This window comes from Caretta caretta, chromosome 11, assembly GCF_965140235.1.
Source record: "Caretta caretta isolate rCarCar2 chromosome 11, rCarCar1.hap1, whole genome shotgun sequence".
In the NCBI taxonomy this organism is placed as follows: domain Eukaryota; kingdom Metazoa; phylum Chordata; order Testudines; family Cheloniidae; genus Caretta; species Caretta caretta.
The window spans coordinates 24,571,023-24,589,877 of NC_134216.1; positions in this window are offsets into that span (position 1 = coordinate 24,571,023).

Consider the following 18,855-nt stretch of genomic DNA (forward strand, 5'->3'; position numbering starts at 1 on the left):
TTTCTCTAATAGTTCATCTGTGCGTGGCATGGGATAGTTGTCTGGGCGAGTTACAGCATTTATCTTATGGTAGTCGACGCAAAAACGTATTTCCCCATCTGGTTTGGGAACTAGAACCACTGGAGATGCCCATGCACTTTCAGAGGGGCGGATTACCCCCATCTGTAACATATCCTGGATCTCCCGTTCTATAGCAGTTTTAGCTTGAGGAGACACCCGGTAAGGTTGGACCCTAATTGGGTGAGCATTACCTGTGTCAATGGAGTGGTATGCCCGTTCAGTCAGTCCTGGGGTGGCTGAGAACGTTGGCGCGTAGCTAGTGCACAGCTCCTGGATCTGCTGTCGCTGCATACGCCCAAGGGTCATGGAGAGGTTCACCTCTTCCACACCACCAGCACATTTCCCTTCGTAGTAAACACCTTCAGGCCACTCAGCGTCGTCTCCTCCCTGGGCTGTAAACTGACAAACCTTTAATTCTCTGGAATAAAAGGGCTTTAGAGAATTAATATGGTACACCTTAGGCTTTCGGTTGGAGGTGGGGAATGCTATGAGATAATTAACAGCTCCCAGGCGCTCCTGGACCGTGAATGGCCCTTCCCACGATGCTTCCATTTTATGGGCCTGGAGCGCCCTTAAGACCATGACCTGGTCTCCTACTTTGAAGGAACGCTCTCTGGCATGTTTATCATACCAGGCTTTTTGTTCTTTTTGAGCATCCTGTAAGTTTTCTCTAGCAAGGGCTAAAGAGGTTCGGAGGGTGTTTTGTAGGTTGGTTACAAAGTCCAGAATGTTAGTTCCTGGAGAAGGTGTAAATCCCTCCCATTGCTGCTTCACCAACTGCAATGGCCCCTTAACCTCACGGCCATATACAAGTTCAAATGGGGAAAACCCTAAACTGGGATGTGGTACAGCTCTGTAGGCAAAGAGCAACTGCTGCAACACTAGGTCCCAATCATTGGAGTGCTCATTTACGAATTTACGTATCATGGCCCCCAAAGTTCCATTAAACTTCTCCACCATGCCATTTGTTTGATGATGGTAAGGAGTGGCAACCAAGTGATTTTCCCCATGAGCTTCCCAAAGGTTTTTCATAGTTCCTGCCAGGAAATTAGTCCCTGCATCGGTGAGGATGTCGGAGGGCCAACCTACCCTGGCAAAAATGTCTGCTAGTGCCTGGCACACACTTTTAGCCCTGGTGTTGCTTAGAGCTACTGCTTCCGGCCATCGGGTGGCAAAATCCATGAAAGTCAGTATGTACTGCTTTCCTCTGGGTGTCTTTTTCGGAAAAGGACCCAGAATATCCACAGCTACTCGCTGAAATGGAACTTCAATGATGGGGAGTGGTTGTAGAGGGGCTTTGACCTGGTCTTGGGGTTTTCCCACTCTTTGGCACACCTCACAAGACTGGACATAGGTAGAAACATCCTTGCCCATTCCCTCCCAGTGGAATGACCCCCCCAAACGGTCTTTGGTCCTGTTCACCCCAGCATGGCCACTAGGGTGATCATGGGCTAAGCTCAAGAGCTTGGCCCGGTATTTAGTTGGAACTACCAACTGTCTCTGAGGATGCCAGTCTTCCTGGTGTCCACCAGAAAGAGTTTCCTTGTATAAAAGTCCTCTTTCTACAACAAACCTGGATCGATTAGAAGAGCTGAGAGGCGGTGGGTTGCTCCGTGCCGCCGTCCAAGCTCTCTGGAGGCTTTCATCTGCTTCCTGTTCGGTCTGGAACTGTTCCCTTGATGCTGGAGACATCAGTTCCTCATGGGATTGTGGACCTAGGCTTGGTCCCTCTGGAAGCGATATAGGGGATGGAGCTGTTTCTGTTGACTGTGAACTGCTCTCCGCTGGTGCACTATGTTGGGATTCAGGCTCCGGCTGAGCCTCTTGGGTCGGGTTATCGGCTGCTGCCAGTTCAGGTTCGGTGGGGCCCTCCGTTGTTGAGGTTGCAAGTACTGGATTCAGTGCTGACACGGGGTCTGGTGTTGGTTGTTCGGCTGGTTCCGGTTCTGGGACTGGTTCCGTCTGGGTCTCTGGGACTGGATCCACTACTGCTGTTGCAGACATTGGCCTGGGGTCCAGGTCCATCACCTCTGACTGGGTCCTGATAGAAGTTTCCGGAACAGAGCTAGGCCTCACGGCTTGTTTAGCCTGGCTGCGGGTGACCATTCCCACCCTCTTGGCCTGCTTCACATGATTGGCCAAGTTTTCCCCCAACAGCATGGGGATGGGATAATCATCATAGACTGCAAAAGTCCACATTCCTGACCAGCCCTTGTACTGGACAGGCAACTTGGCTGTAGGCAAATTGAAAGAGTTGGACTTGAAGGGTTGAATCGTCACTTGGATCTCTGGGTTGATTAAATTGGGGTCCACTAAGGAAGCATGGATAGCTGACACTTGTGCTCCGGTGTCCCTCCACGCGGTGATCTTCTTCCCGCCCACACTCACAGTTTCCCTCCGCTCCAAGGGTATCTGGGAGGTATCTGGGCCTGTGGATCTCTGGTGTGATTCCGGTGCAATGAACTGTAATCTGTTGGGGTTCTTGGGGCAGTTGGCCTTTACATGCCCCAGCTCGTTACATTTAAAACATCGTCCAGCTGACGGGTCACTGGGGCGAGGAGGGCTGCTGGAGAACGGGGTGGTGGGACGATAAGGGGTCTGGAGGGCTCTTTGGGAGGTAGGTGGGGCTTTGGGCGGCCCCCGGTAATAGGGTGTGGTCTGGGGTGGTCCCTTCTGGTCTCCGCTCCAACTGCGACCAGTTTTCTTCTTCTCTGCCACCTCCACCCATCTGGCTCCAATCTCTCCTGCCTCAATTACAGTTTTGGGTTTCCCATCTAGGATGTATCTTTCTATTTCCTCAGGAACACCCTCTAAGAATTGTTCCATTTGCATTAGGAAGGGCAAATTTACTGGAGAGTCAACACTTGCTCCTGATATCCAGGCATCCCAATGTTTCACAATGTGGTAGGCATGTCGGGTAAATGACATGTCTGGTTTCCACCTTAGGGCTCTGAACCTCCGACGAGACTGCTCGGGTGTTATCCCCATTCTGACTCTCGCCTTGGATTTAAACAGTTCATACTTGTTCATGTGTTCTTTAGGCATTTCAGCTGCCACCTCAGCTAAGGGTCCACTGAGCTGCGGCCTCAGCTCTACCATGTATTGGTCAGCAGAGATGTTGTACCCAAGGCAGGCCCTTTCGAAGTTTTCTAAGAAGGCCTCAGTATCATCACCTGCCTTGTAGGTGGGGAACTTTCTGGGATGGGAAGTGGTACCTGGAGAAGGATTGCTAGGGTTTGTTGGTATATTCTGCTGGGCCTTTATCCTCTCCATCTCCTCCACATGCTTCCTCTCTTTTTCCCTCTCCTCCTCCACATGCTTCCTTGCCTCCATTTCTTGTTCCTTCTTCAGCTGCATGAGTTCTATCTGTCTTTCATGTTCCCTTTGTCTTTCCTCAGCCTGAAATTTGGCTAATTCCAGCTGTAGTCGAGCTGAGGATTTGGTCATTCTAACCTCTCTGTTTTTAACTAACTTTACACCCGAGGTTTAGAAATAAACAAACAAAACGTGGCTGTAAAATTTTGCTGTGCTGGAATAGAATACCTATTCTCTGATAGTGACTGTCAGCCTACAGAAAAAAACAATTCCCTTGTCTCTGCTCTGGGCCCAAATTAAAGCAAAAAACCTCCAACTACTTGGAAACCTGCTTACCCAGCCCAAAGAAAAAGCAAATGGGTAGAACACACACCCCCTATTTACTTTTAGGAAGAAAAGAAGAAAAAAAACCCTGGATTGGAAGACTGTGAATTTCCCTGCAGGAGTTAAGTACCCTGCCTCCAGGCAAAGAAAACCTGCAATTCACAAGATAATCCCCTTTTGTCTCTGCTTGGCCACAAAGCAGAGAGAAACCAAGCTGCTTTCAGTTTCAAAGCTGCTTTCTGGACTTTCTTTCCAAAGAAAAAAAAATTTCCTTTTTAAAATCTGTATTTCTAGTTCAAAAAATCTCAACTGGATCTCAAATGATTTCAGGTTAATCCCACCACTGTGCCACCATGTCAAGGTTCCTCCCCCACTCTGAACTCTAGGGTACAGATGTGGGGACCTGCATGAAAAAACCCCCTAAGCTTATCTTTACCAGCTTAGGTCAAAACTTCCCCAAGGTACAAAATATTACACCCGTTATCCTTGGAATGGCCGCTACCACCACCAAACTAATACTGGTTACTGGGGAAGAGCTGTTTGGACGCGTCTTTCCCCCCAAAATACTTCCCCAAAACCTTGCACCCCACTTCCTGGACAAGGTTTGGTAAAAAGCCTCACCAATTTGCCTAGGTGACTACAGACCCAGACCCTTGGATCTTAAGAACAATGAACAATCCTCCCAACACTTGCACCCCCCCCCTCTCCTGGGAAATGTTGGATAAAAAGCCTCACCAATTTGCATAGGTGACCACAGACCCAAACCCTTGGATCTGAGAACAATGAAAAAGCATTCAGTTTTTTAAAAGAAGACTTTTAATAAAAAATAGCAGTAAATAGAAATAAAGAAATCCCCCCTGTAAAATCAGGATGGTAGATATCTTACAGGGTAATTAGATTCAAAACATAGAGAACCCCTCTAGGCAAAACCTTAAGTTACAAAAAAAGTACACAGACAGAAATAGTTATTCTATTCAGCACAATTCTTTTCTCAGCCATTTAAAGAAATCATAATCTAACACATACCTAGCTAGATTACTTACTAAAAGTTCTAAGACTCCATTCCTGTTCTGTCCCTGGCAAGAGCAGCACACAGACCCTTTGTTCCTCTCCCTCCTCCCAACTTTTGAAAGTATCTTGTCTCCTCATTGGTCATTTTGGTCAGGTGCCAGCGAGGTTACCTTTAGCTTCTTAACCCTTTACAGGTGAGAGGAGCTTTCCCCTGGCCAGGAGGGATTTCAAAGGGGTTTACCCTTCCCTTTATTTTTATGACATGGGAGACACTGGATTGTATGGGGAGAAGAATCTGTGCAGGCAGAACTCCAATGAAAAAGAAGAAATGCTAATATATACGCCAAAATCGCACAGGGCATAATGGACAGAGGCTACAACAAGAACACACAGCAGTTCCGCGTGAAAGTCAAGGAGCTCAGGCAAGCCTACCAAAAGACAAAGGAGGCAAACAGTCACTCTGCCCCATACATTCTAGGGGGGGACCCTGCCACTATCCTTCCACTGTCTATGGACACCTGCAAGGGGGGAGTCTCACTCAACATGGAGTAGGATTTTGTGGATGAGGAGGAGGAGGAGGAGAATGAGCAGCAGGCAAGCGATGAATTCGTTCTCCCCAGCAGCCAGGACCTTTTCATCACCCTGGAGCCAATACCCTCCCGAAGTGGGATCCCCGGCCCTGAAAGTGGAGAAGGCACCTCTGGTGAGTGCACATTTGTAACTACAGTACAGGGTTTAAAAGCAATAGTGTTTAATGTTTGATTTGCCCTGAAGACTTGGGATGCATTTGCGGCCAGTACAGCTACTGGAAAAGTCTACTAACATGTCTGGGGATGGAGCGGGAATCCTCCAGGGTCATCTCCATGAAGCTCTCCTGAAGATACTCTGAATGCCTTTGTATCAGGTTTCTGGGGAGGACTGCCTTATTTCGTCCTCCACAGTGGGACACTTTACCATGCCAAGCCAGTAGCAAGTAGTCTGGAATCACTGCAGCACAAAGCATGGCAGCGAATGGTCCTGGATTTTAGTCGCATTCAAGCAACATTCAGTCTTTATCTTTCTGTGTTAGCCTCAGGAGAGTGATATCATTCATGGTCACCTGGTTGAAATAGGGGAATTTTTGTAAGGGAACAGTAAAAGGACCCCGTTCATGCTGGGCTGTTAGCGCTTGGCTAAAAGGGATCATGCCATAGCCAGGCAGCAGCGGGAGGGGAGGTGTGTGCTGCACATCCACCTGAAAACCGCAGCCCCTCCTTTTAAATGGCAAACCCAACTAGCATTGCTTGCTATGGGAAAGGAGGACGCTGCAGTTTGAAAACATTCCCACATGTTATGAAGGCATTAGAAGCCAAACCCGCATACTCTTTGGCTTACCATGGCTACCTGGAAACCGAATTCTGTTGCCCAGCCATGTGTGATGTGTCACCATATCAGCAGGCACTCAATATAAAAGGCAAAATGCGATCTTGTACCTAAAGCACATGTGCTGTCTGCTGTGAATTGCTTGATTCAGTGTGAAAGAGTCTCCCTTTTGTTCTCAGAAATGTATCATCTTAAATTTTACTCTCCCTTTTTATCCCCCTGCAGGTGCAAATGTTTCTATGCTCCCCCTATCATCTCCGTCCCTGAGGTTATCGCAGATTAGAAGGTGAAAAAAACGCACTTGCGATAACATGTTTTCTGAGCTCATGCAGTCCTCCCACACTGATAGGGCACAGCTGAATGCATGGAGGCATTCAGTGGCAATGCTGAGGCTAATGGGGGAGCAAACAGACATGCTCAGGCTTCTGGTGGAGCTGCAGAAAAGCCAACAAGAGCACAGACCGCTGCTGCATCCACTGTACAACTGCCTGCCCTCCTCCCCAAGTTCCATATTCTCCTTACCCAGACACCCAAGAACGCGGTGGGACGAGGCTCTGGGCACCCAGCCACTCCACTCCAGAGGATGGCCCAAGAAGGCTGTCATTCAAACAGTTTTGATTTGTAATGTGGCTACAATAAGCAATGTACCCTTGTCCTTCCCTCCTCCCCTCCTCCCCCACCCCACCTAACCCGGGCTACCTTATCAGTTATATGCCTTTTTTTTTAATTAATAAAGAAAGAATGCATGGTTTCAAAACAATAGTGACTTTATTTCATTTGCCAGCTGCGATTGAAGGGGGGAGGGTGGTTGGCTTACAGGGAATTACAGTCAACAAAGGGGTGGGTTTGCATCAAGGAGAAACACACACAACTGTCACACCGTAGCCTGGCCAGTCATGAAGCTGGTTTTCAAAGACTCTCTGATCCTCAGAGCACCTAGCTGTGCTCTTCTAATCGCCCTGGTGTCTGGCTGTTCAAAATGGGCAGCCAGGCGATTTGCCTCAACCTCCCACCCCGCAATAAACATCTCCCCCTTACTCACAGATATTATGGAGCACACAGCAAGCAGTAATAACAATGGGAATATTGGTTGTGCTGAGGTCTGAGCTAGTCAGCAAACAGTGCCAGCGAGCTTTTAAATGTCCAAAAGCACATTCTACCACCATTCTGCACTTACTCAGCCTATAGTTGAACTGCTCCTTACTACTGTCCAGGCTTCCTGTGTATGGCTTCATGAACCATGGGAGCAAGGGGTAGGCTGGGTCTCCAAGGATAACTATTGGCATTTCAACATCCCCAACAGTAATTTTCTGGTCTGGGAAGTAAGTCCCTTCTTGCAGCTGCTCAAACAGCCTGGAGTTCCTAAGATGCGAGCCTCATACACCTTTCCTGGCCATCCCACATTGATGTTGGTAAAACATCCATTGTGATTCACCAGTGCTTGCAGCACAATTGAGAAGGACCCCTTGTGGTTTATGTATTGGTTGGCAAGGTGGCTTGGTGCCAAGATAGGGATATGCGTTCCGTCTATCGCCCCACCACAGTTAGGGAAACCCATTGCAACAAAGTCATCCGCTATGACCTGCACATTTCCCAGAGTTACTACCCTTGATAGCAGAACATAGATTCATAGATATTAAGGTCAGAAGGGACCATTATGATCATCTAGTTTGACCTCCTGCACAATGCAGGCCACAGAATCTCACCCACCCATTCCTGCAATAAACCTCTCACCTATGTCTGAGCTATTGAAGTCCTCAAATCATGGTTTAAAGACTTCAATGTGCAGAGAATCCTCCAGCAAGTGACCCATGCCCCATGCTACAGAGGAAGGCGAAGACCCTTCAGGGCCTCTCCCAATCTGCCCTGGAGGAAAATTCCTTCCCGACTCCAAATATGGCGATCAGCTGAACCCTGAGCATGTGGGCAAGATTCACCAGCCAGATACCCAGGAAAGTAACAATGGCCTGTGATGGGATGTTAGATGTGGTGGGATCTGAGTTACTACAGAGAATTCTTTCCTGGGTATCTGGCCGGTGAATCTTGCCCACATGCTCAGGGTTCAGCTGATCGCCATATTTGGGGTCGGGAAGGAATTTTCTTCCAGGGCAGATTGGGAGAGGCCTTGGGGGGTTTTCACCTTCCTCTGTAGCATGGGGCACGGGTCACTTGTTGGAGGATTCTCTGCACATTGAAGTCTTTAAACCATGATTTGAGGACTTCAATAGCTGAGACATAGGTGAGAGGTTTATTGCAGGAGTGGGTGGGTGAGATTCTGTGGCCTGCATTGTGCAGGAGGTCAGACTAGATGATCATAATGGTCCCTTCTGACCTTAATATCTATAAATCTATGTATCCCATCACAGGCCATTGGGCCTATTTACCATGAATAGTTAAAGATCAATTAATTGCCAAAATCATGTTATCCCATCATACCATCTCCTCTGTAAACTTATCGAGTTTAATCCTGAAGCCAGATAGGTCTTTTGCCCCCACTGCTTCCCTTGGAAGGCTGTTCCAGAACTTCACTCCTCTGATGGTTAGAAACCTTCATCTAATTTCAAGTCTAAACTTCCTGATGGCCACTTTATATCCATTTGTTCTAGTGTGCACATTGGTACTGAGCTTAAATAATTCCCCTCCCTCCCTGGTATTTATCCCTCTGATATATTTATAGAGAGCAATCATATCTCCCCTCAGCCTTCTTTTGGTTAGGATAAACAAGCCAACCTCCTTGACTCTCCTTTCATAAGACAGGTTTTCCATTCCTCGGATCATCCTAGTAGCCCTTCTCTGTACTTGTTCCAGTTTGAATTCATCCTTCTTAAACATGGGAGACCAGAACTGCACACAGTATTCCAGGTGAGGTCTCACCAGTGCCTTGTATAACAGTACTAACACCTCCTTATATCTACTGGAAATACCTCTCTTGATGAATCCCAAGACCGCATTAGCTTTTTTCACGGCCATATCACATTGGCGGCTCATAGTCATCCTGTGGTCAACCAATACTCCAAGGTCCTTCTCCTCCTCCGTTACTTCTAATTGATACGCCCTCAGCTTATAACTAAAATTCTTGTTATTAATCCCTAAATGCATGACCTTACACTTCTCACTATTAAATTTCAACCTATTACTATTACTCCAGTTTACAAGGTCATCCAGATCCTCCTGTATGATATCCTGGTCCTTCTCTAAATTAGCAATACCTCCCAGCTTTGTATCATCCGAAACTTTATTAGCACACTCCCACTTTTTGTGCTGAGGTCAGTAATAAAAAGATTAAATAAGATTGGTCGCAAAACCAATCCCTGAGGAACTCCAGTGGAACCTCCCTCCAGCCTCACAGTTCACCTTTCAGTATGACCCACCGTAGTCTCCCCTTTAACCAATTTCTTATCCACCTTTCAATTTTCATATTGATCCCCATCTTTTCCAATTTAACTAATAATTCCCTATGTGGCACCATATCAAATGCCTTACTGAAATCTAGGTAAATTAGATCCACTGAGTTTCCTTTGTCTAAAAAACTCTGTTACTTTCTCAAAGAAGGAGATCAGATTGGTTTGGCACGATCTACCTTTTGTAAAACCATGTTGTATTTTGTCCCATTTACCATTGACCTCAATGTCCTTAACTTCTTTCTCCTTCAAAATGCTTTCCAACACCTTGCATATTACAGATGTCAAACTAACAGGCCTGTAGTTACCCGGATCACGTTTTTTTTTCCTTTCTTAAAAATAGGAACTATGTTAGTAATTCTCCTGTCATACAGCACAACCCCTGAGTTTACAGATTCATCAGTGATTGCATTGGCTAGTTGAATCACAGCAGTCCCTCCAGTAGATTTGCTCACTCCAAATTGATTCCTGACTGACCAGTAGCAGTCAGGCATTGCAAGCTTCCACAGGGCTATCGCCACGTGCTTCTCAACTGTCAGGCCACCTCTCATCTTGGTATTCCCGCGTTCCAGGGCAGGGGAAAGCAACTCTCAGAGTTCCAGGAAAGTGGCCTTACACATGTGAAAGTTTCGCAGCCACTGGGAAATATCCCATACCTGCAACACTATGCGGTCCCATCAGTCTGTGCTTGTTGGCCGGACCCAGAATCAGCATTCCACTGTATCAACCAGCCCCACTGCCGCCATGATGTCCCAATTGCCACATCCCATGCTTTCAGGAATGTCTGTGTCTATGTCCTCCTCACAATCGTCCTCATGCTGCTGTCTCTGACCAGGTTCTGCACATACTGCAGTATAATGCTCAAGGTGTTTACAATGCTCGCATCAGCAGCAGTGAGCTGAGCAGGCGCCATGCTTGCCATGCTATGGTGTCTGCATGGGTAACCCAGGAAAAAAGGCACAAAATTATTGTCTGCGGTTGCTTTCATGGAAGGAGGGAGGGAGGGGAGACTGCTTTGAATGGTCCTTAGAATATGTGCTAACTACTTATGCTAAACAAGTTGTTCCATCTTGCATTTAGTTGTGATGCTCTGAGGACCTTTCCCAAACCAGCTCAGTGTGCCACAAAACCTTGCCTCTGTCCCAAATAAAAGTTGGTCCAATAGAAGATATTAGCTCACCCACCTTTGTCTGTCCACTAGAATTTGTGTTCCTGCTACACAGTGAATGCTCAAAGCTACGCTACAGCTTACATTCAAAATGAAAGTTTAAATACAACACAATGTTCACAAAACAAAAATGGAATTCATACACTGACCCAGGCACACACCCCAAACCGTGTCACTTCCTTCACCAAAATAACTTCCTAACTTTCAGACACGAGGTAGAGTTTCATGTCCTCTCAGCATTATTAACAATATTTTTTTAAAAAAAAAATCTCTGAAACAAAGATCAAAATATGGGTTTTAAATTAAATTCTGAAGTTAGTTAATTCTCAAACACAGGGAAAGTACATTTCCCCACTATGTTTGCTATACTATGGTCTAAGCTAATACTTATGTCAACAAACCTTTTGTCACTCAGGGGTGTTTTATTCACCCCCCTGAGTGACATAAGTTTTGCTGCCATAAGCACTTGTGTGCACAGCATTATGTTGGCAGTAGATGCTCTCCTGATGAGATAGCTATCACCGCTCAGTGAGCTGGCTTTATTATGTCGATGGGAGCGCTCTCTCCTGGCAGCATAATGCAGCTACACGAGCTATCTTACAGTGGCACAGCTGTATGGGTAAGTTATGTTGCTGTAAGCTAATAAGTGTAGGCATGGCTTATGTGGCACCTCTGTGCTATGCAGGGATGTTTACTATAGGACCATAGAGAGTTGTGACTTTTCTGGACATTAGCTGAATGACCCATGAAGCCTCTAGATGGCTAAAGAAGATATGTAGATGGAAGGATAAAATGTTTTGCTCTTTCAAGGCTGATCTACTTAAGTGTTGTTGTCAGTTTGCCTGTGGTAGCCTCTCTATTTGTATTGACATCTACATTCTCTGTAAACATTTCAGTTTCATGGTTCTGACATCAATTCCAGCCAGGCTTGAGGCTACCTAAAATGCAGAGGGATTTGCCCAAGTCTGGGGATTCTGAGGCATAGGGTCAATGTGGTGGAACTTTTTGCTTCTAAATGCATATTAGTCTCTGCAAGGTGCTAGGATGGGAAACCCTATAGACGGTCCATGGCAAATTCCACAGAAGTAAATTTAGGGATGGAATTACCTTAGAGATAGTAATTTCTTTTATTGTTGGGGTGAAAAAATCCATCGTTAGTACAAAGGTACAGCAGATTAATGTTCTGGTCTGTTAGACTACCAGCATCTTTAATGGAAGAGGACCTGAGTCAGCATTTCATTCCTGGAGTAAATTAGTGAGTCCTCAGTGCTGACTGAACTGACATTTCCTAATAAAAAGGAGGGGGAGAGTTTATAAAGTTCTGGAGAGTCTGAAAAGCAGAAGCCAAGTAATTTAATGTTTAATTATCCTATTGTGCAGGAAGGCAGAAGAGGACAATTTTTCCATCTATAGTGGATATCACTAACATTAGAATACATTTTGTGTTATGTGCTAACATGACCAACCACCATTTTAAAAAATCATTAACATATTTTTTCAATGTTCACTTAATTACTAAGAGCTGGTCTAATATTGTTAAAAGTACACTTTGCTTTTATTTGTAGGATCACGTTCGTTATCATGTATATGTGGATAGCTGACAAGTATTTGAGAAAAGGTGAACAGAGAAAATTTCACAAATTTTATCATAAATTCACTTTTTTCTAAATCATATAGCAGAATGTGCACTGTCACTCACTAGTTTCTGACAATTGTTCATCCTAACTGCTAGGTGAATACTGAGTTTTTTCAGATAGCTAGAGTTGTTCATGAATAACTTATAAAGCAAAATAATTGTTTAATTCACAGTTAATAATGGCCAGATTCTACCACCCTTCCTCATAGCACTTCACTATTATGGGACTACTCATATAGCAAGTTCATACTCAGCATAAATAAAGGTAGCAGCTTCTGGACCTGTATTAGTAATATATCTTTACTAAATAAATCTTGTAAGAATTGCAAAAAAGTCTTACTTGAATTATACTAAAAGTTACTTTATAAACCAACCTATTAAAATGACCTGCAATAGATCAGTTAGATTATAGATTAGTTTTGCATTTTTATCCCCTTTTGAGTCACAGTGGATGTTTACAATCTCTACTCACATTTTATGAGAAAAGTCCCAGTTAATTCCTGCTGTTTCTCTGCACCAAGGTGAGTTTTAAGTGTTGTTCCTATCTGACCAACATTCTTTCTTAGAACTCAGGAGAGGAAGTCAGTTAATTCTATCCAGGTTCTTTTGTCCTTATTTTGTACTTCTGCTGGGTAACTTTCTCTTTCCTAAGGTAAATTTTATAAAGGCACTTAAAACTGTAAATCAATAATCCTATATAGAAAGCCCATTGGGAAGGAGAAAACAATGAATTACATTAAGTGTGATATTCTATTTTCTTATATGTTGGTTAGTCACCCTTAAAGGAAGACCACTGGAGAACTGAACTCAGACTGGCAAGGAATTTCGACACAGCCCATGAAAATACAACTCTACTTCATCTACTGGTGAAGATCAGATTTTAGTGCTGAGAAAAAGTAAGGAAACGTGACAGAATCCAGAAGTGATATTTTCAGAGATATTAGCATTCACTGCTTTCATGTGTTATAGTATCCTACAGCAGTGGTTTTCAACCCTTTTTTTTTTCATTCGCAGACTCCTAAAAAATTTCAAATCGCAGTGTGAACCCCTTAGGAAATCTTAGGCCTAGACTGCGGACCCCCAGAGCATCCACAGACCACAGGTTGAAAACAACTCTTCTATGGTACCAAGAACCTTTCACAGACCCTTTAGACATAGTATGTGGACCCAAGGGGTCTGCGGACCACTTGTTGAAAACCACTGTCCTACAGTATTGCCATTCTAAGGAAACACCTGAGGTAAAGCAGTAACAAGTTTAATGTCTCTCAAGGGGTAAATTGCACTGGGACCAGACACTTTTTAAACCGGTGCACCTCGCTTTTCAGTCATAGTCAGGCTTTTTGTTCACATCTCTCATCAGTTACTGAGCATTCCCAGGAAGGGTTTAATCCCTGCATTTTCTGTCACTCCATTTTACATCTTCCCATCTCTTACAGGGCACTGATAGCTTTAGCTGCCTCATTTTCCTGCACCAGCAATATCAAGTCCTCCTTTATTCTTCAAATTTAATCCAGACAACCACAAGCACCCTTTTTAAAGTCTGGAAGTTAAGGTTCCTATAGCCTCTTGCACAGCAGAGATTGCGAATGCAAGTGAAGACTATCTATGGGCTACATGTAAGACTGAGCACCAGCATAATCCTCTGCACTGAGCAGTAATAAGTCATGAGCATCCCACCTCACTACTCGCTAATGTGTGGGATAAAAAAGAGGACAATGACTATGTCTGGGGAAACATGGGGTTACATTCAACCCTCACCACACTAATACAGGATAGCTGCACAATACCCACTTTGGCCTTTCTCTTCCTGCTATCAGGAAGGAGTAATTTGGCAGCCACTAGCAGCTTGGGCTTTCTTTTGTTATCTGACCTGTCATAGCTTTCTTACCTTTTGCTTCTGTGGGCAACACTCAGTGGGGCCAGATCCTCAGCTGGTGCAAACTGGCATAATGTCAATGGTCCTACACCAATTTACATCAGCTGGGGATCTAGCCTCATAGCTGCACTTTAAAGGCCCCAAACCCCAAACGAGACAGACAACAATATTTTAGCTAATAAGGCCAGAATATTTTTAATGGAAATTAGAAGGGAGGGGAGAGGCTTAGGATTTACATTCACATGGTTCCTGTAGCCCAAAACCCACAGTTGAAGGGCCAGAGATAGGCATTGGCCACTGTTCCGGAACATGGTGTAAACTAGAGGACAAAAGACTCCACAGCCTGCTTCCAATTTACAGGGTGAATTCTGTCCCTGAGCCTTCTGCCTAGGGTGAATTCAATTTCACCATACTTACATATCTTAAGTGTAGTAGGTGCTACAGAGGGCCTCTTATAGTGGAGACTTTTTTTCTTTTGGAATTTGCACACTGCCGTGCATTGAAACATTTGGGATTACCCTTCTGTTTCAAACTACACTGGCAAGTTTCTGCGCCACAAGTTATACCGCTTTTATCAAAACGCTGGAATTAAACCGCTGTTGCGTGTCCACACTGTGCTCCTTGTGACAGTGGAGTGCATCCACATTAGCAGCTCTTGCAACAGCAAAGACAGCAGTGCATTGTGGTAGCTATCTCACTGTGCAACTGGCCACAGGGTGCTTTGGAAGGGTTTGCAATGCCTCATGGGGCAGGCACAGCCTCACATGATGCAGTTTCTCAATTCCATTGTTTCATGGGCATCCTACTACATTGCCAGCTGCTTTTCAACTTAAGTGGGGCGGGGGGAGTGTGTGCTAGGGAGTGTGTGTGTGTGTATGGAGGGTGGGAGAGAGACAGTGTGTTTTGGGAGCCAGAGAGTGTGCCAGCATGCTGTCTTGTAAGTTCAGACAGCGGCAGGAAGCAACCAGTCCTGAGGCAGGGGGATGGGGGAAGCCGCTGCCTCCGTCCCTGGGCTCTCTGCACAGCAATCTCTCTCTCTCTCTCTCTCTCTCTCTCTCTCTCACACACACAGTGGTTTTTTTTTTTTGAAGCGGTGCAACTGAGGTGTTTCTGCGCACAAAGCGGCTTGGCAGTGTGTACACGTCTGCAGTTTGAGCGCAAAAAGCTGCTTTACTGCACAGAAACTTGCCAGTGTAGACAAGCCCTTAGACCCACCACATACAAGTTCCCTGAAATGTATCCCTGTACACAGGGCCCACATCAGACAGGACTATTGACTTAGGCGGCGCAGGCTCCTCTAACCACAGGTGAATTTCACTATATAAGGCCGCTTCACTGTCATTCTAATTGACTAAACTAACACTGTTATAATTTCCTAAATATTCCTTGCAGAGTCATACTATAGGGGCCTGTATTTTAAAACCAGCTAGTTCAATGGGGTGATGTTTACTCAAACTATAGTAGTTAGTTTTAGTTTACTAACGATTTCTAATGTGAGAGCAGGGAGTGATGCAAACTTTCAGTAATGAAATGTAGTAGCACACAATGTCTTAATTCATTCGAAACAGAGTACTGTATTTTTTTCTCTCTATGCTTATTTGTTCATCCACCAATATACAATTTTTACTTGACTGTACAGTATGTCTTCCCTGCCTAGTGGGAACCCTAATTTGCTTTAAATTACCAACATGCTCATTATGGAATGCTTAGTAGCAAGAGTTTGTACATAATATTTGAAAATCAACCTTAATTTTTCTGCCTGAGATGAACACTTGGATTTCACAGTAAACACAATCAGAGATTTACACAAACCCAGTGAACCCTATTTATTATACTTGCCTCGAATAGCTACAAAAGAGGTCAGAGGTCCAATGTCTTCATGCAGAGACAGATCATGTTCTAGCTAGTACCAAGGAGGAAAAAACCAGTAGGTGACGCTTTAATGAATGGCTTATCATGTGGAACACACCATGTGATAATAGCAGTGCTGGTAAGTAAAAAAGGAAGTTAAAAAAACATAAAGGGTTTAGCTAGGTTTACATTGCTTGAAAGCTTACATTTGAACAGCAGCAGATGAAGGGGGTTTATTAAGAATATGTAGTAAAATTCGCAGAAAGTTGAAAGGATCTTTGAACTTATTTTAAACATTGCATTGGAATTGTCTATATCATGGCATTCCCCTCACTAAATGGAAACACATATCAGATTCTTTTGATTTTATATGCCAATTTTCATTATCATTTTCACTAAAGTGACCTTGATCTAAGAACTCATCTCACAACAAAAATGAAGTCTCACAGACACATTACTCCAAGCACTAAAGGGAAATTCTACGACAAGCTACAGTTTTGTTTTGGTTACAAAAAATGTCAGTTAAGAGCTGTGAAAATGCCTTAGTGTTCTCAAAGCACTTCTTTCAGACTAAATAGTGTGGGCACAGAATGATCCAACTCCAAAATGAGAGCATTTATACTATATAGCATGGGCCTGATTTGCATCTTACAATGGGTTTACACAAATGTAATTCTATTGTACTTATTCCTGATTTGCTCTTAAGTTTTATCTCTTATGTGAGAGAAGAATCAGGCCCCATTTCCAAGCAACAATGTGTCTATCTCCCAATGCAGGTTCCCTTCCCACAGGTCATTGGGTAAAGCTGGTGTTTTGATACCTGAACCGATCCTTATCTACACAGGTGTCCAAAATGTTTTCTTCCATCGCTCCTTTGGAAAACACCACTTCCTGGGGTAGTTGATCAGCATGAAAAAATCTATGAACTAGTATGGCTCCCATTACTGTAGTATCTGAGGGCGAGATTATGAAAGGTATTTAGACACCTAAAAATGCAGCTAGTGCCTCATGGGATTTATAAGTACATATCTGAAGGACAGATTTTGAAGGTATTTAGGTGCCTAAAGATGGAGATAGTCACCTAACAGGATTTTCAAAAGCACTGAAACTGAATAGACTCCTAACTTCCACTGGTAACAATAGGAGTTAGGTGCCTAACCTGCTTAGGTGCTTTTGTAAATTCGACTAAGCTCCCACCTGCATTTTTTGGTGCCTAAATACCTTTCAAAATCTAGTCATAAACATCTCAGTCTTTAGTGTACTTATCCTCCTGCCACTCCTGTGGGGTAGGGAAGCACTATTAGTTTTATTTTACAGACAAAAATTGAGGCACAGAGAAGCTAATTGACTTGCTCAAGGTCTCACACACACAAAGCCTGTGGCAGAATAGGCATCAAAGTCAGTTTCTGGAGTTCCAGGCAAGCACCCTACTCACCAGAGAATTTTGCCAACTCTTCTAAAAAATAGCCAGGATTTGGACCTGTGATCACATTGGTGTTGAAATAATATCAACAATAATATTGACTTCTAGAAGTACTGTAGTCCAAGCCATTCATAAATTATATTGCATGTCCAGCAGTGTCAATGATGGAGAAATCCAGGTAAATTTGGATGTTCAGTCAGGCTTTTTGCTGGGACCTATTGAGATACTAAATACAAGTGTTTTCAAGCTTCCATATACTTGTATCCCATAGGATATCCATGATAGGGTGCTTCATCCAGCCTCAGTACATTGGTTTGGAGCCTTTGATGGTGATGCTCCATGAGTGTATCAGAAGAATTATTTCTGAAGATCATAGAGTAGCAAGTGGATTAGGTCTGTGATTAGGAAGGAAACAACAAAGCTTGTCAAATGCAACATTAAAACTTGAAATTTTAACTCCTTAGAAATCAGGAAATTCAAAGATAAATTTCTCATGGCCACCTTAACTCTGCCTTCATGTGCATGTGCTACAGTATGTTTGCTTATCATTTTTCACTCCAGGATCACATGTAATTATATGAAATAAATGCACATGCTAGTATAATAAATGGTTGCGGTTTATATGTAAAAATATGGACAACTTCTAGAGATAAACTCTGCCTTTAAGGACATCAGCTTTGTATGAGGAGAGGGATGGGGAGGAGACAAGGATGAGCAGCTGTAGAGGATGAATAGAGGGATCAGTGTGACAGACTACACCCCTGTATTCATGCCCTACACACTATTGTAATAATCTTTGTACAAAGTATGCCTTGTAAGGTATCATTTGAAAAATCATAATTTGCTGGTCAGTATTGTCCTGATAAAATATTTTTGGCAGCACTGTATTATGTGAAGTTATAAGATTCCTCAGTATGAAGTTGAGTGCATGTTCAAAATTCATGTAGCATCAAACTAGTCAAACAGGCCCATCTTGAACAAAGGAGTGTACATTTGCTTTAATTTGCATTTAAGCAGTAAGCAGAGTCATCAAGCAGGAAGGAAAACAAAGGAAGCCCAAACAGATGGGGGAAAAAAGCAGCAGGGAACATCCTTCCACACAGACTCAGTCTCCGGGTGAAAATGTTTTTCAAGAGGGGGAATGAAACTTTAAAAAGAAGGGACAGCCACCCCCAAGACACCTCTTCTCGCTCACTGTCTGTTTCTGGCATCACACCTAAGAAGACAAAGGATAACAGCCATTGGACCTTGGGGGAAAAGGTCAGTATCTGAAGAGTTTGGTCAGTAATCTTGCTGAGAGTATGGGGAGAGATGTTTTGCTTGAACTTAATATAGTTTAAATTAGACACTATTAAGCATTTTATCTTTGTTTTCCCTGTAGCCATTTCTAACCTTTATGCCTCATTACGTGTGCTCACTTAAAATCTC